The sequence below is a fragment of the Pinus tabuliformis genome, chromosome 5_1, assembly GCF_031772625.1.
Source record: "Pinus tabuliformis cultivar Carrire ecotype Pingquan chromosome 5_1, CPIR1, whole genome shotgun sequence".
Taxonomy (NCBI): Eukaryota; Viridiplantae; Streptophyta; class Pinopsida; order Pinales; family Pinaceae; genus Pinus; species Pinus tabuliformis.
The window spans coordinates 586434774-586459860 of NC_142305.1; the positions used below are offsets into that span (position 1 = coordinate 586434774).

At 35.2% G+C, this 25087-nt stretch overlaps 1 pseudogene; it reads left to right on the forward strand.

The window, feature by feature from the left end:
- Positions 1–5113: 5113 nt before the first annotated feature.
- LOC149166207 (ethylene-responsive transcription factor ERF018 pseudogene) lies at positions 5114–5879 on the forward strand (annotated as a pseudogene).
- Positions 5880–25087: the final 19208 nt, after the last annotated feature.

Consider the following 25087-nt stretch of genomic DNA (forward strand, 5'->3'; position numbering starts at 1 on the left):
GAAAGAATACAAATTTTTTTACTAAAGTATTTGTGAAGGATACTTAAAATGAAATATATATTTTTTTGGTGGCTGAAATTTTAATTGAAGAGAGATCAATTTTCTGGTGAGGATATAAGGCTAATAAGATTTGAACCTAGCTCTTTGCTAGGCTATTTTTGAAACTTAGCACTAAATCACAAAGCCAACTTTCTTAAAACAAGAGGAGAATCAAATTTATATATTTTTAGAAGTATTGCATATATTTTGAATTTGAAAGGATTTGAAGAATATTTGGCTACATAACAATTATGACTTCAATAGTTTCCATAGTTGGAGTTGTTATTAAGAGTGGTTTAGAAAGCTTAAAAGTGCCCTTGTTTTTAACTATTTGTGGGACGTTTGTCAAGGCAAGAAGGATAGTGCTGGAAAAGAAATTGCACCAGAGCCGCCTGATAATGAGAAGCAAGGTGCAATTTGGGAGACAAAAGACAACAAGGCATATGCATTAATAACTGCATCAGTGATAGAAGAGGTAAACAGATATATTGTTTCTTCTGGTACTGCATTCGAAGCACTAAGGAAGTTGAAAGAATTGTATGATTCACACTCAGAACTCGAAATTATTAAGTTATTGTTAAAGTTGTTTAATCTGGAGATGAAGGATAATGATCCTTTGAAGAGTGCCTCTAAAATAAAAACCATTTTTCATGATATAGAAGCCACTGGAATTAAAGAGATTTACAAACAACTTTTATAAAAGTCCTTCACCCTATCTATTCAAACCATTTGGAATCTCTCCATGCTAGTGGGTAGCTAAAAGACATTATATTTGATAAACTAGTAAGAAAAATAGCTGAGAGAGAAAAAGCCTTCGGGAAGAAAGAGGCTCCACCTAATTTTAATGTAGAAACTTTGTGCCTTGCAAAAAAGGATCAAAAGTCTCATGCTGAAACATCTAGAGGTGGTAAAAGTAGTAGAGGTCATGGTAGGAGAAATTATATAGGCAGGGGGAAAAAATAATCAGGGAGACAAACAACAAAATGATAGACAACAAAAGAATTTTAATGATAGACAAGCTATCAAAATTTTTTAGATGTGGCTTTAGATGTGGTAAAATTGGTCATACTGCTACTAACTGTAAAATCCCTTAGGAGAAAGTCAATGAAAGGAGAGAATGGTTGAACGAAAAGAAAGATCAACCACCATGCGATAAGGAAAATCATCAGAGTCTGCACATTACATTGTTGCTCATTGTAATTTTAATATTAATGATGTTTTCAACGCTACATTTTCTTCATGGTGAGATACTTGGATTTTGGATTCGAGAGCCACTTGTCACATGACATTTAGGCGAGATTTTTTTGAAACTTTAAGTGATGATATTGATGTTGTTATTTACTTTGCTGACAAATCTCAAATTAAACCATCTGGAATTGGGTCTATTCATTTGAAGATACAAAATTTTCCAGATTATGTTCTACAGAATGTACTTTATATTCCACAGTTTCAGTGAAATTTGATGTCTCTTATCCATATTCGGCAACAGTGGCATTCTATTCATATATTTGATGGCATCATCGAGATAAGAAGAGCATCTGATCATGCAGTTATTATGACCGGTGTGGAAGAAGGTACACTTTTAAAATTAAATGGTACTTCATCTACTAATTCTCGTGAAAGTTCTGTTCTTTTGGCACATCAAAGTGATATCATGTCTCCTAGCTTGTTGTGGCATGCTCGATTTGGTCACATCAATTATGGCAGCATCAAAATTATGAAAAAGCAAGGTATTAAAGGTCTTCCTACAGTTCCAAGAAAGATTACACCTTGTGATGCTTGTATTCTAGGAAAGCATTATAAACAACCTTTTCATAGTTCTTCTTTCAGATCTACATGAAAATTAGGTCTCATATATTCAGATTTATGTGGACCTATGCCTGTTGCAACTGCAAATGGAAATAAATATGTGCAGACATTTATTGATGATTACTCGAGAATGTGTTGGTTGTATTTGTTGAAGAATAAGTCACAAGTGTTTGATGTTTTCAAAAATTTTCATTTGATGATTAAAAATGAAACTCAACAGAATATAGGAATTCTCAGAAATGATAATAGTGGTGAGTACACTTCTCATGCTTTTGAACAATACTTAAAGGACAATGGAATCAAACATCAGACCATCATACCTTATAATCCACAACATAATGGCATCACAAAACGTATGAATAGAAATTTGCTTAATATGGTTAGATCTATGATGTTCTTTAAGAATGTTAAGTTGATGTTTTGGGGAGAAGCAGTGCTTTGTGCAGCTTATATTTGCAATCATTTTCCTTCTTCTGTCATCAATAATAAATCTCCTTATGAAATGTGGTATAATCATCTTCCTGTTGTTCAACATTTTAGAGTCTTTGGTTCTCTATGCTATGCATTAATTCCTAAACATCAACGCAACAAGTTGGGTGCTAGGAGTTGCAAATGTATTTTCTTGGGATATTCTGCTACTTCCAAAGCTTATAGATTGTATGATGAGGAGAATAAGAAGTTCATTCTTTCTAGAGATGTTATTTTCTTTGAATCAGATAAAATTAATTCCATTGTTGATAAGCAACTGGCTCATTTGGAGAAATTTGCATCTAAGAAGTTCTATTTTGAATCTGATAATGTTGTTCCACACACTGAAGGGGGGTTTCCCATTCTGGATCAGTCTGTGGTTCTTCCATATTTGACTCATGAGAATGTTATTGTTGAAGAAAATTTGGATGATAGTAATGTTTCTGCAGGACTAGAAATTGCTCTTGAAGAGCCTGTTCTTGAACTTGTTTTTCAAGATGAGAAACCATCACAACCACTTCAACAACCTTTACGAAGATCTACACATGCTCGAAAAGTTCCAAGCAAGTATGATGATTTTGAAATAGGAATGTCTTCTAAAGGTGATTCAGGTAATTTTTCTCATGACTATGAATTCAATCATTGTACAATTAGCGAACCTAATTGTTTTGAATAAGCTGCTAATTGTGATGAATGGAAGGATGTAATGCAAAAGGAATATGATGCACTTATTAAGAATGGAACTTGGAGGTTAGTGGATCCTCTTACAGGTGTCAAACCCATTGGTTGCAAATGGGTGTATAAGATCAAATACAAAGCAAATGGTTCGCTTGATAAATACAAGGCAAGACTTGTAGCAAAAGGCTACGCTCAGAAGGAAGACGTTGACTACACAGAGACAATTGCTCCTACATCAAAATAGGGCACAATTAGAACTCTGTTTTCTCTTGCAGCTCAGAATAGATGGAAGATACACCATATGGATGTTAAAACAAATTTTTTGAATGGCGATTTGAAGGATGATGTTTATATGTTTCAGCCTAAAGGTTTTGTTGTTAAAGTCAAAGAGCAAAAGATATGAAAATTGGTTAAGGATTTGTATGGATTGAAACAAGCATCTTGTGCATCATATGAAAAGTTAACTGAACACCTTCTCAAGTTGAATTATAAGTAATTTGATCTGGATGATACAACTCTTTTTGTTAAGAAAATTGGAAAGTCAGTTGTATATTTGGTTGTGTATGTAGATGATTTGATGATCACTGGAAACAATGGTGACTATATAGTGTCCATTAAAAGAGAATTATTGAAAGTTTTTGACATGACAGATTTGGGTTTATTACATTATTATTTAGGGATTGAAGTTGATCAGAAACCCAAATATATTTTCATTTCTTAGAAAAACTATATTGGATAGCTATTAGACAAATTTGGGATGCAGGATTGTAATCCTGTCGCTACTCCTATGGAGCAAAATTTGAAGCTTACTTCCACTGAAGGAAGTATGTTTGAAGATCCAACAAAGTACAAGCAACTTATTGGAAGTTTAAATTTTCTAACTACTACTCGACCTGACATAGCTTTTGTTGTAGGGATACTTTCTAGGTTCATGCATAAGCCATGTGAAGGTCATTAGAATGCAACAAAGCGAGTGCTCAAGTATTTGAAAGGCACTCGAACATATGGCATCAAATATTCCAAAGTTGTAGATTTCCATCTCACTGGTTATTCATATTCTAATTTTGATGGAGATAAGGAGAATGGAGTCTCTACTTCTGGTTATTTAATGAGTCTTGGATCAGCAACCATCAGTTGGAGATCACACAAGCAATCTGTTCCTGCTGATTCTACCACCGAAGCTGAATATGTTGTAGCAGATCAAGCTACAAAAGAAATCATTTGGCTTCGCAAAATACTTGAAGACTTGCAGGAGAAACAAAAGGCTTCAACTCCACTACTCATCGACAACTCTTCTGCAATTTAGTTGGCCAAGAATCCCAAGTTTCATGATTGAAGCAAGCATATTAACACTAAATATCACTTGATTTGACATTATGTAGAGGCCAAAGTTATTCATCTGACACATTGTCCTACTTCAGAGCAGATCATAGACATATTTACAAAGGCATTGGGACGTGAAAAGTTTGAAAAATTCAGAATGTTACTCGGCATGTTAGATGTCCCTTCGGATTAAGGGGGGAATGTTAACTAATCCTTCAGGATTGTTATTATATATTGTATAATATGTAATTAGTTTTACATTCCATTTTTATGGTTAATAAGTTACCGAGACACAACTGTCTCATACCTAGATTTCACATGTATAAATAAGTAATTTTATCATTAATATGACGCTCTTTCCTTGTGCTCTTTCATTGTGTTCTTTCATTTTGGAGTTTATTTTGGCTTGTACAGTTAGACTATGGATTTTCGCATTGGGTGACATTTCTCATGGCGCACTCATGGAGCACGAATGTCTGCGAAGAACAAAAAGTTGTTCAATTTTTTGTATCTCCATTTATGACCCGGATTCTGGAGATGTAGCAAGAAGACAAAACTGATGCTTTGAAGCTTGATGGTGTATAAAATTCATGTGCTTCTCAGATATTTAAAGCTCTTGAATACTCTGTGCATTTATGGAGTTGTGATCTTCAGTGGTCATGACAACAAAGTTATGTAGGATAGCTAGAGTCATTTTGTGCTTTGAGCTTATTCACTTGCACTACTGTAGTAGCACCTCTATGCGTCCCGAGTTCAAATCCTCTTACGATCACAATCCTTTGTTCTACATAATTATTTAACTTCACCACCAATCTCTCACTTCGATTCCTCAAACCTTCGCAACGACCCAATGGCTAAACCCTCTTCAAATCAGAACGACCACAGCAGACTCGAAAACCGCTCACTGAAGTCACGGCAATTCAAGGGAATTCGAATGAGAAAATGGGGAAATGGGTATCCGAAATTCGAATGCCCAATTCCAGGGACAGAATTTGGCTGGGCTCCTACGACACCCCGGAAAAGGCTGCGCGTGCCTTCGACTTTGCTGTGTATTGTCTGAGAGGATCCAAGGCCGACTTCAATTTTCCTTACTCCCTCCCGGATATTCAAGCCGGCAAATTTGTTGCAGAAGAAATGTGGCTGCCTTCTGAACGTAACATGACGGATATTCCCTAGCGCGCTTCTCTATATCCGCCGCATCCAAATTCACCGCCGAAGAAATCTGTCTTCCTTTGGGAGATAACGCGGTGGATATTCCCTACGCCTCTTCTCCATGTCCGCCGCAAATTCAAGCCGCCGCAGCCAAATTCCCCGCAGAAGAATTATGGCTGCCTTCTGAAGATAACACAATGTCCTCTTGCTATTGTTCGAAAGTTGAATCTGGCCTTGAAGGCCAAGAGATTTCAGTGAAGTAAGGTCCCACATTTTGGGATTCAGTTCTTGAAGATCTGGACAATAACGACTCTGTAAGTTTAGAGGATTTTCTTCCGTTATATGTGTATATGGAGAATTATGGGTTTCTCTTCCAGCTGAATGAAGAGTGCAGACCAGGGGCTCTCTAATTTATTTTTAGTGCCCCTGGTGATTCTGCATCGAAATTTCAAATTAATGGTTATACTCGACTTCCTAGTACCTACAAATGGGAGCCTGAGTCACTGACTGAACATCGACACTACCTGTCTCTTTTATATGCATGTTATTAAATTCATTTATTCAATTTTACAAAATTCCAATATGGAAAAATGAGTTTTATTTTTTATTTTATTTAAACATATATAAATGAATTAATATTTGTAAATTTAAATTTCAAAATTTATATAATACATAAATATTGAAAATTCTAAAATCAATTAATACTATAAATCATTTTATTAATTTAACATTATAATTCACTACTTTGAATTCGTTTCTTGGTAAATGAAATTTGAAATTTAATCCCAATGATATGGTCCACTCGTTAGGTGGGAAGGTTTGGTGTCCACAAGTCTTCTGGTCCAATCCCGTGCAGGACTATGTACGCCTAAGAGCTACTACAACAACAATTTCTTAGGTGAAAAAAAGAAATATTTGAAATTTGTGCATGGCACTAATGTCTATTATTCCATATTACTTTTGCATTTGTATATGATGATGATTATTAATGTACACTACCACTAATATTGTTCTATCAAATCAATATGTAGAGCCACTACTTTATAAATCTATGAATGTTACAGTGTCAAACATTACGAATAACATTTTTGACTAATTACACCGAAGGTATTCCTATGATGGGTTTGGCTAGGAAGATTTAGCTAATCACATCTTCCGATTTTTGTCCTCCTCCACCTAATCCTTTTTTATCACTTGGTGTCATCATATTAGGTGTGGCTCATATTTGAGTCTCTGCTTGCATGGACTCTCTATAGTTGGTCGTGAAGAATTTCTAAATTAAATATACTGAATCGTGTAAGAGTGTATAGTCTTCTAGCAAATCTCTCATTGCTAATTGGAAAAAGAGCATGTAGAATATGTGATAAACAGTTATGTTGAAGGTGTCACGTGATTTTATTCACTTCCGGACTAACTCAATATAGATTCTCCCGTCGGCCCAAGATTTCCAGCCTCTATAAATATAAACAAATTGACCTTTCGAAGTTGCTACTTTCCATACCACTGATATTGAGCAATGCAAGATACCTTTATCTCTCTGTTAAAATTGTTAAATACACTTGTGAATTGACAAGTCAATGAGATCTTACAAAGAATTCAAAGAAGCATATTGAGTGCAATGCTATGAAATATTGATATACACGCATCAAGTTTCTCGTCTAAAATTTGCTTCATGATGGGATCAGGGCGAAATTACAATGTTGGTTCATTGTGCTCGTATTGTAGGGAAATGCTCACTTAACCTGGTCAAAATCACATAAATATGTCACAAGTACGCTTTCAAGAGGTTCATGTGCATCTTCTCAAGTTCAAAAGCCTAGGCTTCCTCAGAACTCAATTAGTTCTTCAAAGGGAGAATCAAAGGTTGCAACAAAAAATGGAATGGATACAATTGGAAAGCAGAAGAATAATCACAATCAAGATTCCCAGATTAAGGGCACGGAAGTCACATCTCCTGCTTTAATTGGTTCACTTACTTTATCATCTAACCATGTGACTGGTCAGTCAAATTGCATTGTTCCACAACCTTTTTCCCTTGCAAGTAACAAGAGAACTTCCACAGGAATGCAAACTTCTGATGGTAATGTAGCTAGACGCATGAACGCAACTAGTGCCACATCCTCCTCAACTAAAAAAAAGCAATAGGTAAAGTTGTGAAATATATTAGACAGTGGCTTCAGTGATCTTCACTATTTGAGTTCTGAAAATTCAAAAGTGTGCCCTTAGGTGTTTACTATTTACTATTTTTTGATATCAATAGAAAGTTGGTTTTTAATACTCCTTACTTGAGCAGGTAGCCACGAAATCAGATACAAAGTTTTCATGCTCTAATATCATGAAGTAAATCACTTTTATTATCTTTGTTATTAGCAGTGATATTTATCTAAGAACACAGTTAATATTTCTGAGAGCTAAATATTTTCCTTACACTCGCTTAATAAATGTAATTATTTTATAAAGTTGAATTCTTCTAAGCACGAGGAAAACTTATTAATCGTTTGTTGTAGATCCAATATCCAAATTGAGAAACCTTTCATGCAAGGCGAAATGAAGGAGGAGTATGAAGATACTAGTTTAGTTACCTCATCATATATTTTAACTGGCACGTGATTAATTTACAGGAGCATGAAATAATAGACCAATTTAGTTTAACAAGTTTTTCATTATGGTGTTACATGTTTTCTTTATGAATACTGTAATTTTGTTCTATACTCATAATTTTCAAAATAAATGCACTTGAGATCCTTAATTATTCCTAGGAATTCCATTACCATAGGTTCTAAAGCAAGACCATACATTGCTTCTTCTACTTTTCGTTGTAATTTTAGATGAAATGGACGAGCCGAGAAGTGAAAAGAGGTAATGCATTTTTCTAGGATTTTGTTTCAATTTTATGTGCCTTTCTAGTATTGTCACTTAAAAATGATCTTTTTGATTGTTAAGTTGTAGAGTATTATGTTGATGGTTGTTCTCTGCACTTATTCAATTTTTCTTAAATCTAGAGGAAAAGATTCAAGCAAGGGAGATGGAAAAAAGGCATTTGAAAGCCAAGTCAAATGTGTTTTTTAATAATGCATGAGTAGAGTCCATAATAATATAAAAATCTGGGACTAGCGTCACCATGTGACAGAAAAGACAGATAACTAGGATTGTCACACCTGGAGCAAGGTATATCAACACTTTGTGCTCATGCATAGGTTTTGAGTAGTGGGATCGTTTTGTGGTGCTTCCATTGGAGAGTTTGGTAGACCTTATATGCATGTATTCAACAATGGGCTATGTTCATGACAAGATGATCTTCCCAAATCTTATATTTCTTCGATGTACCTTTGCACCTTAAGGGGCAATTGCTAGTTTATTCAGTTTAAACCGTATCAACTACGTAGTGTAACAATTTTAATATATCTTCTTGCACACGATCTACTGAGACAGACAAAGGTGAGCCAACTTGGATCTTAGGTTTGTACGATGTAAAAGATGGGTTTGACTCCCTCTCACACATATGACATAAAAGGAGACTGAGTTATGTCCACAATATTAGCGTTTATGGGATATGCCATAATTTTTCTCTCTCTTTTTAAGATTACTGATGTTATATGACTTAAACAAAAACATAGGGATAAAATATGGATTGGAAATTAAATTAGTAGTATAAACTTAAAATTTTGATATTGTTTTTATTGTTATTAATTTATTGATCATATAACATAAAATAGAAAGAAAGAATTATATAGACAACACCCCATGGACTAGCAAATATGACCAAGTTGAAAAATAAAACATTCACTAGAGCCTGAGCCTTGAATACCTCATTTAGATATATTAAGGGTGTGATCAAGTGGGTGAGAGTCACCATCAGTGTCCGACGATTAGGGGTCAGTGCCAGTGATTCTCTTGATCAACAAATTGACTTTCTTGTTTACATTTTCCATTTTCTTTGGGAGTTCGGCTATGCAGATGGTAAGCTCATGTTGAGTGTATGCTCTATCAGTGAGAACCCTCCCCATAAGATTTTAACATACCAATACAAATTAATTGTTTGAATGTAAGTAAATGCTCACCTTGGAAGAATTACCAACATTAGGGATCCAATCTCTAGTTCCTCGCTCCACGTGAGTCTCTAGAACAAATATGCGATCCAACCTGACTTGGTATGCAATAATTAATATTTCCCTCTAGATGACTTTAGGTATAATTCTTCTATACCACTCCATAACGGCTCTGACAGAGGCTTAAGTGTGATACCACGTAGGGTAGTGTTACATGGAATTTGCATCTACGGATAAACACATCTTCCCTAGTGGGTGACTACACCTAGAACAACATAATAAAAGTAGTTTAACCTTTTCTTATAGAAGATAGATGAGATGGAGGAACTTACTTGTTGTCTTTTTCTTCCTAAATCTCTTTTGAATCGCTCCTATCGCTCCCACTTGAACTAAATCCGCTCAAAAGGTACCTGCATCAAGAAAAACATAAACAAGAAACAATCAAAGGATACATGAACTATCGACTATAAAACAATGGAATCGAATACATTGAAACACATAATCATCACAGATATGAACAATCATATGAAAAAAGGAATAAGCTCTTTATTAATGTGGAAGGAAGAGTATCACCCAATACAGTTCGATCCTGTGCCACTCCTCCGGCTTCATTTCAACCCTTGCCACATCAAAATCTCAACACTCAAGCAACATAACATTGCTTAACATAAACTCAATCCTCAAACCAACAGAATTTCCTTACAAACTTCAAATTCTAGCCCCTTGATCACTATGATGAGTGCTCAATTTATAGGAAATTGAGGTGGTTTTGTCATAAATGAGGGTATTGAATGGCCTTCCAAACTTGGATTTAGTTTCCATGGAGTAAGGGATGAGAGGACAGGAGGTTAATGGATCCTTAGCCTATCCAATTTTGAGCTCATAGGAGGAGATAAGAGAGGGGATCCTTCTAGAATCATCTAGAATTAAGGAATATTCCCAAAACCCTATGCAAATTTTGCTCAATCTCACCCAACGCAGGTCAAAGAGGGCCTAAGTGCACTGCAATGCAGGCCAAAATGGGCCTACCTGCTCTGTAGCGCATTTACCCCTGACCAAGGCTGCGTTGGTGTCCCAAGGAGGCAGTTCAGCAAGGCTTCAGGACAGGAAACTTTCAGGGAAGGAAGTATTCAATGTGATGACTTGTCTAGGGCATGTAACAATTGAATTAGGGTTTGATGAGCCCTAATGGTACTGATTTGAATGTCGAGATTGATGTGCCCAAATAGACCTGTAACAGTTGCCCCCTAAAGCATGAATTCGAAAATGATAATGTCGAGTGATATGCTTTACGATGTGATGGAGATGAACTGAAGCAGACGGTGACCTGCATTGATTACAATACGTAACATCATGATATTTTGAATTTTTTCATGAACTGCTGAGAGAAGTCATACCCATACTTAGCATATAAACTTTCATTACATGTACATAGATAGTTGTCTATAGATATAGACCCATGATAGGTTGACCATCTATGTAAAGCCATCGTATATATGATTTAGTACTCTCCTGAAATCGCGGCCCAGATGGATGAAACTAGATCCGGGGTCTTCTATCTCATTCAATTGTTTGCTCAAGTACAAGTCTAACCATGTGAATATGTGATCTGAAGTCGAACATGGGAAGACACCGTCTGACTACTAGCCAATGATGTAAGCCATTAACAGACGTGAGAGAGATCACCGATAATGATAATGGATCTAAAGGTACTGCAGTACATTCTGCATGGTGTGAATAAATGTTTTGATGTCGAACACCATACAAAGTCTTTCGATCGAAGTCTAGTGATGTCAACCTATCGTTGGAAGCGAGAAACTTGCCATTGATGTATGCATGTCTCAAGGTACTGGAAGGGTGTTTCTAAGTCAACTTCTTGGATGATGTGTTGATTTTGACAAGAAGTGACTCGTTGCAGGAGGGCCTTAATGTATCCCACATCAACGACACGAAATGAGTGTAATGATTTTGGAGATGGAATTTGACTGATGACACAAGGTTCAGGAATGGCGGTCATGAAAATGAAGGTTTATGAGTATTGCAAAGGATGAAGTTTACTGAGTGATTTCTCTTGAACATGTCGGCGACACTGAATGAATTGGTAGCGTTGACCCAAAACCAAAGTGATGGATGGTGTGAAAGACCATAGGTATGATAACCATCAAGCAGATAACCCAACCAAAATAGTCATGGAGATGAAGTGAAAGTGTCATGTTCAAGAGGAACTTGCTACCATAAAGGGATTTATCCCTTTTTCCCATTTTCCCCAGTCATTGCTGACCAGTACCTCTTTATTTTTTACCAAGCTTGAGGAGGATAACATATGCTTGTAGTATAATTCCACCCTTCGGGTGAATCCATCACTATGTGATGTTTTAACGAGCCTAGTGAAGGTGAAACTCAGTCTTGTCATGATGGAAAAGTTTGTCTCTATTTAATGTTTTAACGAGTTTAACGACAATGAGAACTCGGTCCTTTTCATGTTTAGAGAGTTTAAAAAGGGACAAAAAGAAAACTCCACAAGTTATTTTTCGTAAGTTTGTTTCTCAAGTCCGAAAAGGCGTAAAATAATACAAGAGAGAACCTATTTACCATATTCGATCAACGTGTTCCTTTTTCATAAATAATCTATCTCAGTCCAGAAAAGGGTTAAACTTATACTGAGTAGATGTCGTTTCCAATCCGTTAATGAGTTGAAAAGGACAAGCGCTCGACAATCTTTTCATATTTTGAGAGTCTGTAAAGAGCTTAAAGAGGACTCCAGTTAGAGGAACGAGTGGTGTCTAGGATAGCAACTGGTTCCGGTGATGTTGGAACTTCTCAAAACATGTTGATTTATGAGAAGAGGCTGGCTAATAAGACCTCTCATTGCAATTGTTCCTCAGAAAGGGTAAAGCAACCAAGTGAAAATGTATGATTGGCCAAGCACATAGTGACGATGGAAGGAGAAAAACCAAGGCTCATCTGATGGAAGAGGTTGATCGAATGGCAGTCACGAGGGTTAAAATGGAGATGGGTTCATTTTTACACAAGCTTGAACCATAGGAAACTATGCTTGGATTCAGTTTCATGTTTACACAAGCTTGAAATGAAAAACTATGCTTGGATTCAGTTTCATGTTTACACAAACTTGAAACGAAAAACTATGATTTGATTCAGTTTCATTTTTACACAAGCTTGAAACAAAAAACTATGCTTGGATTGGTTTACAAGCCCCCAGCATGATGACTCAATTCTAGGTGCATGCCCCCCAAGCTTCATTTCATTCACCTAAGTAGACTACTCGTGGCTATGAGGTGGATGGAATGAAGGTTCATATATGAGATCAAGTGAAAGACTCGACTCAGATTTTACGAGATCTAATCAAAGACTCAAATTGGAACTTTGCTCCAAGGGACCTTGTTTCATTTTTTAATGAGCTTGACACAAGACAAGGAACTCTACTCAGATTCCTTGTTTCTTTTTTTAATGAGCATGACACAAGACAAGGAACTATGCTCTAGGACCTCTTTCATTTTTTAATGAGGTTGACACAGTAAAAGTACTATCCTCATATTCCTTCTTTTATTTTTTAACGAGCTTGACACAATACAAGGAACTATGCTCATGGAACTTGTTTCATTTTTTAACGAGGTTGACACAAGACCAGGAACTATCCTCATATTCCTTGTTTCATTTTTTAATGAGCTTGACACAAGACAAGGAACTATGCTCATACCCTTTGTTTCATTTTTTAACGAGGTTGACATAAGACCAGGAACTATCCTCATACCTTTTGTTTCATTTTTTAACGAGGTTGACACAAGACCAGGAACTATCCTCATATTCCTTGTTTCATTTTTTAATGAGCTTGACACAAGACAAGGAACTATGCTCATACTCTTTGTTTCATTTTTCAATGAGGTTGACACAAGACCAGGAACTATCCTCATATTCCTTGTTTCATTTTTTAACGAGCTTGACACAAGACAAGGAACTATGCTCAAACTCTTTGTTTCATTTTTTAACGAGGTTGACACAAGACCAGGAACTATCCTCATATTCCTTGTTTCATTTTTTAACGAGCTTGACACAAGACAAGGAACTATGCTCATACTCTTTGTTTCATTTTTTAACGAGGTTGACACAAGACCAGGAACTATCCTCATATTCCTTGTTTTATTTTTTAACGAGCTTGACACAAGACAAGGAACTATGCTCATACTCTTTGTTTCATTTTTTAACGAGGTTGACACAAGACCAGGAACTATCCTCATATTCCTTGTTTCATTTTTTAACAAGCTTGACACAAGACAAAGAACTATGCTCATACTCTTTGTTTCATTTTTTAACGAGGTTGACACAAGACCAAGAACTATCCTCATATTCCTTGTTTCATATTTTAACGAGCTTGACACAAGACAAGGAACTATGCTCATACTCTTTGTTTCATATTTTAACGAGGTTGACACAAGACCAGGAACTATCCTTATATTCCTTGTTTGATTTTTTAATGAGCTTGACACAAGACAAGGAACTATGCTCATACTCTTTGTTTCATTTTTTAACGAGGTTGACACAAGACCATGAACTATCCTCATGATTCCTTGATCACAACCCATAAGAGGTCATGACTTCCAAGAGGTTCTCATCAGATGGGAGAACAATGCTCTGGAAGGGATACGTAGCAAGGAATCCATTAGAGAGATCTGGTTCCAATGCCCCTAGTACATAATGTACAACATCACAAAATTGATCATCAGTTGATGTAGGCATGGAACGAGTTGCCACATAATTGACCCGTGGTGGGGAAGATACCATTGGGACAAAAGGACCATTTAGGGAAGATGGTTGACTGGAAGCCATATTTGGACCGGGAAATGAAAGTTGGTCAACGGTGACAATTCTGCCTTCATGCAGGAAACACATCACTCGAAAGAGTGTTGAAACAATAGCTCCCATGTCATAAACATAGTCGCGCCCAAGAAGTAAATTGTAATCTAAAGGGCCTGGGACTACCATCACACTAAGATAAACAATTTTTCCTCCCAAAGTAATAGGAAATTGAGGGAGGATCCCTAATGGTTAACTGGTTCCTCTCTTAAAAGCCAACAAATTCTGGGTAAGAGGCACAAGTGGCGGTGAACTGAGCGCTTGCCAAGCAGTTGAGGAAAGGATACTCACAGATGCTCCTTCATCTATAATAGTGCCAGATACAATCATATTATAAACATGTACTATGATCTGGAAAGGCACATAAGAAGGGAGACGACATCTTGTTAGTCGATTCCAATCAAAGGAAGTGACCAGACTACTTGGAGGGGGTACCATAAGAACGGGAGAATGACCCCCTTGAGTTACGAGAATGGGAGGAATTTCCTCCTTTCTTGATGGAACAGGTGGGTTGCCTCAAAGCTCATTGGAATCTAAAGAAACGAAAAGAACCTGAGTGGTATCATACTCACTCTCAACGAGAAGGTACGATTAACTGAAGGTGAAATCAGGTCAATTGTTTCCTCGACTTGTGATTGGTCGGGTATAGACTCATGGGATTCACATTCAGAGAGAGTGGGTTTGACCGAAGGCTGATTTGGGTCAGCCACTTCATCAACTAGTAAAGGATTAAGGGAGAGTTTCTTGTAACCAGATGGGAGTTGTTGCGAAGAAGTAGGACAATTATCCAACACTTTTTGGGCTTCATCCAGATAGGGACAAAGGTGAATGGGGTGATTCCCTTCACATAACCTAGAAGGAAAATTAACTTTACCCTTCTTTCCATGAACTTTACTACCACTAGTTTATGGTGTATCACTAGCATGATCTCCAAAAGTTGATGACACAGGATGATGTGGACGAGAAGACCATTCTTCTAAGATCTGAGGAATACCGGAACAATTTCTAAGAAGATGGTCTCCTATACAAAGTTTGCAAGGATATCAAAGTTTGTGAGGCTTATAAGACAGTTTCCCATCAGAAGTTGCATTCAAAGCAATGGTTGCTTGGTTGCCCCCCTGTTGAATTTTCTTCTTCTTCTTCTTATTCACCTAGTTACTAGTGTCAACACTTTCACCATGCGAAGAGGAAGAAGCGGAGGAAGAAACAACCGACGAAGAAGGTAAAGGGTCAACTTTAGGATGAACTGGAGGTTGATTTTGTCCATTTATAGGAATATTTAGTTGCGGGGCCAAGGAGGTTGAGAACAAACATACTGGCAAGTCAATGGTAAGTCCCAAAAGGGACAATGTAGCCATATAAGAAGCACCAATATTTCCGAAAGGAGGAAAAGGACTAGGATTCCCATCAAAAGGAATTCCTTGATCGGTGGACTCTGAAGTTGTTGCCATATGTCTCAACCTAAGATCAACTAAGGAGTGACGTGGAGGATGTTATCCGGGGTCAACTAATTTTATTTTTAATCAAAATAACATAACAAAACAAAAGATGGATAATATAGGCAAAAGGATTACCAAGTAACTGTGAACTGCAATATACTGCCTCAGTAAACCAAGGACTTAACATATGTGTAGGAAATCTCCCCGACTGTTGTGTTCGGTGTATCACAGTGTACAAGGCGCCCGACTCAGTTACCTATGGATGGATAGCAACCTAATGTAGTCCTCCCATATATACCCAAAAGTACGTGGATGGCCAATCCGTGTTAGTGTTGTTGAATGTGAAACCGCACAGTGAGAGCATTCTTTTATACTTTTGTACTGTAACACCGCCCTATATACCCAAAGGTATGTGGATGAGCTACAATATACTTACGTACATGGAATGAGATATCACACATGGAATGTATCACAAAAAATTAACGACAGCTGCTATGTTTTACAACGTCGAAACACGTCTCTAGCCTAGAACCTCTAAATGTTATGCGTTAAGTGACAATGCTCCATTAGGTTAATTGAGATAACTTTTAAGTTGATCTTATTAAGAATTTGCGTTTCAAGGTTCACCACATGATGTATTTGAAATTCCTAGAATGAAACTATGATGAGAAACATTCTTTCCATTTGATTTTAAACAATGAAAACCTTAACTACAAGGGATAGAGAAATCAGAATGTTTAATCAAAGAGCAAAGAGCACATCTAATGCAATTTCCCTAAACTATTCCTATAAGCACACACAAACCTCTAATTGCATAATGCAAGTTTTTATTTTCAATTCCCTTAATGTTGAGATGAACAAAAGGAAACTAATGCACATACAATCAATCAATATTTTTGCAAGAAACGAAGACTTTACGACAATTCCTTTTCGAAAGAAATGAAGACTTTTACGACACTTTCTTTTCAGAAAAGATTAATCGACTATAAGATAACTTTGACAATGAATTGATAATGATAAAGAAATCATTTAAGAAACACTAAACAATCAAGGCCAAAGTAGGGCTAGGAGGAAAAATACAACTTGATTTCAGAACCACAAGCATCATTGATCTTTCAGCAAACAACAAGAGAAGCAACTTTGGAAAAATCAAACCAAAGGTGGGATTTTTAGCCTAAGAGGAATCAACACAGGCCAGAGAGGGAGACAACGCGCTGCAATGCACTGTCTCTAAGATGAGGGCTTCTCTTCTAAGTGTTGTGTCAAGACTAACACCGCGCTTGTGCCACAGAGTCAATTCAAGGGACATTCAAGCACAATTTTTGACTTAAAACACTTCAAGAAGACTGAAATAAGATCAATAAAGCTAATCAAAGTCTACTAGGGTGTTCTATGATGAGGGTTAGCCACCAAGAACGATAGTTGTTCCCCATTATGGTCTCCAATTTGTTACATGGAATTTGCATCTACGGATAAACACATCTTCCCTAGGTGGGTGACTACACCTAGAACAACATAATGAAAGTAGTTTAACCTTTTCTTATAGAAGATAGATGAGATGGAGGAACTTAATTGTTGCCTTTTGCTTCCTAAATCTCTTTTGAATCACTCTCGTCGCTCCCACTTGAACTAAATCCGCTCAAAAGGTACCTGCATCAAGAGAAATAGAAACAAGAAATGATCAAAGCATACATGAACTATCGACTATAAAACAATGGTATCGAACACATTGAAACACGTAATCATCATAGATATGAACAATCATATGAAAAAAGGAATAAGCTCTTTATTAATGTAGAAGGAAGAGTATCACCCAATACAATTCGATCCGGTGCCACTCCTCCAACTTCAGTTCAACCCTCGCCACATCAAAAGCTCAACACTCCAGTGCCATAACATTTCTTAACATAAGCTCAATCCTAAAACCAACAAAAATTTCTTACAAACTTCAAATTCTAGCCCCTTGATCACTATGATGAGTGCTCAATTTATAGGAAATGGAGGTGGTTTTTTCATAAATGAGGGTATTGAATGGCCTTCCAAACTTGGAGTTAGTTTCCATGGAGCAAGGGATGAGAGGGTAGGAGGTTAATGGATCCTTAGCCTATTCAATTTCGAGCTCATAGGAGGAGATAAGAGATGGGATCCTTTTAGAATCATCTAGAATCAAGGAATATTCCCAGAACCCTATGCAAATTTCACTCAATCTCGCCCAGCACAGGTCAAAGAGGGCCTAAGTGCACTGCAATGTAGGCCAGAATTGGCTTGCTTGCTTTGCAACGCATTTACCCCTGACCAAGGCTACGCTGGTGTCCCAAGGAGGCATTTCAGCAAGGCTTCAAGCCAGGAAACTTTCAGGGAAGGAAGCATTCAATGTGATGACTTGTCTAGGGCATGTAACAACTGAATTAGGGTTTGATGAGCCCTAATGGTACTGATCTGAATGTCGAGAGTGATGTGCCCAAATAGACCTGTAACAGGTAGGAGGGCTAGAAATGGGAGGAGGTGGAGCACCATGCCTATCTCTGCAACCTCACCTTGTAGGGCTAACCAGTCAACAATGAACCATGGAGAAGGGAATGATTATAGGGGATACTGAGGAGGGAAGGATAAGGCAAAAAGAGGGAGAAAAATCCGAAAAAAAAGGCTAGAGGTCTTAGAATGAGGAGAGAACAACAACAGAAAAAGATTGAAAACCAATGAGAGAGGCGAGGCAGGATCACAAAGAAGCAAGTGAAAGAAAACCTATGAAGAACATAGGGCCGAGGAGGGGGATAGAGAGTCAAAACTCAAAATGGATGCAAGAGAAAATAGAGAAAACATAAAAAGAAGCCAGTTGTTAAAGGAATTGCAAGGAATGAGAAATAAGAGGCCAAACCTAAGTAAAAGAGATCCTTGAAGATGAGAGACCTGCAAAAACATAGAGAGCCTCAAAGTATTGAGATGAACAATAAGAGTTAAAGCTTGTGTTTGTATGTTACCCAGATATCCCAAAGTTTTAGCTCTTGAGGAATTGTAGCCAAGGCTAATGGATTATAATTGAATCCAAATTCCTTTTGCTAGTTACGTAGGGGCCTTGAGTTATGTTATAATTAAATTAATTAATACATTTTTATAAAATTAGTATTTTATGGAATATGTTATAATTAAATTAATTAGGAAATTTTTTAAGAGTGAATAGACTTAAAGAAAGTTTTTTATATTAATATTATTAATTATAATTATAAGAGTACTAAAATTAAAATGATTTTTTGTTGTTGTTAGTTTATTGTTTTGATGATAACTTCTTAAAAAAAAAATATTGTATTACAATTTGAAAAAGAGTATAAATTTTTATAAACTTGAGAACTCGATATATATTTCCTCAAAAGAGAAAAGAGAGCACCCAAAATGTGAAAATAATAATAATAATAATATAAGAATTCAAACAAATACTTTTTATAAGTCTTAGTTTTTTTTGTATTTGAACATGAATAAAGAAAATGGAAAGGGAGAGGATATTTCAGAAGTTGGAAGAATGTACTTACGTTTAGAAGGTATCTTGTCATGTGGCACAACAATGTTGCATAAGTCGAGTAGCTTATTGAAGATGAAAGTAAACCAAACACTATCTTAAAGAGAATATCTTATTTTACTTTACTTTAATAATTATTTATTAGAAATTTGTAAAAGAAAAAGATGCATTCAACAGACATATATACTTTAATTCCCCCAAATTGGTTTCCATCCTGATTCTCCCAAAATAGCTATCATCTTTAGCCCCTTCGAATGAGCTTTAAACTTGAGACTTGGTAAAGACTAAACCCCATACAAACCAACCGATCTATACCTCATGAGTGATTCATTTTTATCTATACCTCATGAGTGATTCATTTTTATTTTTTTTAATAGTCGAAGTTATTTTTTTATTTATATAATATTTTATTCTTATTTGAAAAATGCCACATGTCAAATTAAATTTGAACACGAAAAAAGTTACACTTCTTCCTCATATACTAAGTTATAATATAAAAAATTACACTTCTCCCTCATATAATAAGTCGTAATATAAACCTGGCTACAAAATTAAATTTTTACCAAAATTTTCCATTAAACTAAATCTTTTACATTTATATGAGTATAAATACTTAAATTATATATATAATACAATATTTTCAAAAAATAATTATTTAAACATATAATTTTTAAATTTTATACATAATCATGATTTAAATATTCAAAAAATATATATAAAATAAATATAAAATCAAAAACAGAATTTTCAATACTTGTATTACTTAAACAAAATCCTCATTATAAACTTGCCCATGATATGCTTAATAGTTGGCCAAAGTAAATAATCTATTAGTGAGAGCATCGACTCATGGACTTTATTGACTTAGAACTTAAATTTCCGAAGGGAGGACAAGTAGCACTAGGAATATCCAATATTTATTAAGTTTTATATTTAACAAAATTATAAATATTTTTTAATTAAAAAATAATAATTTAATATATATTAATTTGTTTGATTAAATTCTTGTAATTAACTTTAATATTTTATTTAAAAATATAAAATATCTTAGCAATTACAATGTGAGATGTGTAAATATTTCAGTTTATAGGAATCGCACAATGTTAGTGTTAACATGTTGCGTGTCTTTCCCACCAGCAAAATAAGTTAGTCATAGCTTTGGGGTGTATAGTACTTGATAATTAATATTTTATGGGCAAGGAAATGAGAGGAAACACTTAAATCAACCACACTTAAGTGTTTGTGACTTAATACTTTATAAAGTTAGAAGGTTTTGTTTATTGTGGTTAAAAGGTTTTGTTTATTGTGGTTATAATTTTATTTAGAAAGTCATTTTATTGTTGGAATTTGGTTATTAAAAAAAATTGATCATAGGAGTGTTTGAATTATTTTTTTGATGTTGGAAATCGATTAGCATCATAAAAAAAGGCCAGATCATATTGAAGTTTGACAAATGTAACTCACTTTTCTCACTATTTTTGCAAAAAAATTGCCAAAATCATGTATTGGAATTTCCACTATTTTCTTAGCAAAATTGTAACCTCATTATACTACTCTAAGTTAAAATGTTGGTACTATTTTATTTGGCTAAGTACTAATTTATGTTCTGCAAGCTATCATTTCCTTCAATAAAGTATATCTCCAAATAATTTACGATGTCTATAAGGGAGAATAAAGTGGTCGTCAACCTATTGTGTTATATTAAATGGTGATGTTAGTAGAAATTGTTTGGAATCCACTCCCTCACAACATGGCTCTTTCAAAAATCATGATTGTTTGTTGTGAACCATAAATTCCGTGAAGAAAGTAAGGCTCGTGAGATATTTTTCATATCTTGCAAGGCTCAAGGCTAAATGATAGTGGTGGGTTCAAAGATCTACTATGGGCATGGATTTTGTGATCTTCATGAATGAAACACACAATTTGGATATGGATATTTCTATTTATTACTCAGGGAGTATAATTTTTTGTTATTAGTCAATAAGTAGTCAATATATATATATATATATATATATATATATATATATATATATATATATATATATATATATATATATATATATTGTATAAAGGGGTTCGATCTAATGATGGAAAGTGAGGAGTTTTTCACCATTAGGAAATGTTTAATTTCCATTAGGGCTTATCTTGAAGCTATGGGGGCACTTTAAGGTAGTGGTTGAATATATGGTTGCACCTAGAGAGATTATATTAAATGATCTTGTCACTTTTGCACACATAAGTGGATCAAAGCCCACACTATTTTCCTTCAATTTTAGAAGCTCCTAAGGGGTAGCTCATTTGACGATCACTGTGCCATGAAGTATTATACAAACTATGAGATCTAAGGCTCGAACCTCCCAATTAACCTATGTCTACAAATGGGGTGTATGTAGACACTTAAAGGTTATAGTGGTAGAAGTCCAAATCAACCTTATGTCACTACCATTATGAAACCTTCCTAGTTATGTATTCCTCTCTCTCCCTATATATATGTAATTTTTTATTTTTCATACATTCAAAATTATTTTCTTATTTTTTTAGTTTTGTTTACACAATTTTTTGTTGGTTAAATTCATGATCATGTAACTTTATACTCTAATGGAGGAGAATTTATTTTCTAACTTTGTATGAATTAAATATAATTAAAAAAAAAAACAAATTACTAAACAACATTTTAGCGGTGCAAAAACTTTAAATTAGAGCATAGATTAGGACATGATAAAAGGTTACTATAGTTAATGTATCATTATGTGGTCTAAAGCATAAACCAGAACATCATGACAAGTTACTGTAGTTGATGTAGATGCGTTATTTCCCTTTAGCATGGAAACTTGCATGCATCCTCCCACAATCTTCCTTTTCCTATTGCCACTACACACTGCAATTCTCGTTGTTCTTTATGTTATTAGAGATTCACCATCATCGGTGCAGTGAGAGATTCACCTTTACCAGTATCAATGAGACTCTAGATGAGGATCAAATTCTTATCTCTTACATTAACAAACATGGCCATGGGTACTAGTGTGCACTACAGGGAAAATTTTAAGAACCCCCCCTAAATTTATATGTATAATAAATGGGCGAATCTCCATGGTATATAGGAAAAATGGGAGGCGATTTTATCAATAATATAATATGTATATATGATTTTTTGGCGAATCTCTCACCAGGCATGGCGAATATTTTACTCAATTATAAAATCTTGTAAGATCTTGGCGAGTCTTTCACTAAATAGTAAAACTTTGTAAAGTCCTAGTGAATCTTAGCATTGTGAACTCTTAGAGAATTTTTTGAAAAAGTATAAAACCATATATGACAAGAGCCACATGGTGGCAATATCACTATTTTTTTTTCACATTTCCACGACATGGAACTTGTTTATAAAATTATAAACAAGCCAACTAAGTCCCTTATGATATGCAGGTAAGCTTATAACAGAGTCTGATACCTCTACTATGCTTGTCTTCATTCAAGTGTCATAGCTACTATACTTAACACTGTGAATCACAACTCTCTCAAAACTCAACTCTATAGTGTAATTAAAAACTTTGGAAATTGAATCTGACAACTCTATAAAAAGGATTAGTGAAATAGAAGCTTTTGTGAATGAGCCCACTAACTATCACTGCTAAACAATCAATCTAGACTATAAATTCTTCCATCTTGATCACAATTGTGCTCACGATCAAGGGAGTGCGACCACCTGGCCTGACATAATGGCCATCATAGCTTCCAATAATCAACAACCACCTTGCAAGGACATCCTAGCTCATGTCTCATGAATTTTATTCATCAATCTTAACTAATATAAATCTTATAAAGATAATATTAGAATCCTCTCCAGATTCACTATTAATACAAGGGTAAAGGAAATTTTCTAGCTCAAGGCACTAGCCAATACCAACTTTGGTATTTGTGACCCCTTTGTGGGGATGCACCTACCCTGCCCTGTTGAGTTTCTGCCTTGTAACATCGTTCAAGGATCACAAGACTTTCCAATCTTCCTACTCCATTAGACACACTTTATATGCTATACATAGTGAATGGAAAAGAAGCATTATAGAACACACAATTTCACAAAAGGAAGAAAAATCTTAGCCAGTTCAATATCAAAATCTTAACCACTGATTAATAAAGAACAACAAGTAGTGTAATGAATTGTTTTGAGTTATTTATTTACAAGCTGTAAAGAATGTAGTGGAATGGAAAATATTACTTAGGCAACCCTTCAATATTTTCTACTAATATGTCTATGCATGTACATATGAAATTAAGAGCATTGTTGAATACAAAGTTTCCTTTTCTCTTGCCTCCATGTTGACAAATCAGTGTGAAATCAGTGTCACTTTGAATCTCCTTTCCTGTGTGGATGTTTTGACAAGTCAATGTGAAATCAAAGTCACTTTGAATTTCCTTTCCTACGAGGGATCACATCCACAGTTGATTAGTAAAATATAATCTACTATATATTATGTTCAAGAAACTGATTGCAATCTACAGTGGAAATGAGACCTCAATTCTTATTCTGAATTTGAATATCTCAGGACAACATAAGAGATAAAAATGCATATGGCCTTAGTAGCTAGAAAACAATCACTCCATCATTGCAAGACCACCTAGATTTCGGCACTTAATCTAAATAATGGCACTAGTTGCAGTGCTTATTTGCATTAACACCATGGAAAAGCAACAACAATGTTTCAAAGCACACTTACTGGAAAAGTTGTAACGTTCCGAGAATATTTAATGATAACATCTGAACCTCGTAGCTATGGTGGGGAAACTAGGGAACCCAAATCTTAGAAGATATCTCATACCAAATCTGAGAAAAAAATAAAAAAGGGAAAAAATCAAAATCTATAAATCAAGCAATGAATTGTTTACAAATCAAATACAATTCCTTTAACTAACAATTAAATTGTGGTGATATATTTAAATATTTAGTAAGAGGAGAACTTCAAACCATGGAATTTTACCTTTGTCATTACTGTCATCCCTCAGTGACTGAGATTACAAATCAATACTTATGGAAAGATTGTAAGAAATTTTGTGAAATAGTAAAGCATAACCTTTATTTTCAAGCAACAAAATCAAGACATTGTTACATCAAGAGCCATGATTGATACATAATCAATGAATCAAGTCCTTGTATGGCAAAGGCTTGTTTTACAACCTCTATTTTCTCAATAACGAAATCAAGACATTGTATGTGGTTATTGCCAAAAGGAAACTGCGTTCTAATTTGGAAGAGGATCTTATCAAAAGACATGGATTTATTCAAAGCTACAAAGCCTAATGGGTTACTGAAAAATAAGTTGGAATATGGGATCATGATACTTAATTGAAAAAATATGCTTTCCTTTTAGAAACATTACAGTTATACAATGTTTTTTGAAAGAATTAGAATTTGAAATTGGGCCTTTCTATCAAGACAAATTTTCATTAATAGAATGTACTTTCCTACCTGAAACGTTGTAGATATCCAAGAAAAACTTGAAAAGCATAAGAGAACTTAGCATAATGTACTTTTTTTCCTTCCTTAACATTCTTAAAGAGTTGAGGTTCCCCAAGTCATCAGGTAACTTTCGAAGGAAATGACAGTTAGTAATAGTCCAATTCACAACTGAAGATGTGTCACAAATACGAGGGGGCATCTCCTCCAAATCACAAAAGTGCTCTAGGATAAAATCTAGCATTATTGGAAGCTTAATGCTCGATTGGGTGTTATTGAATCCAGACAGTTT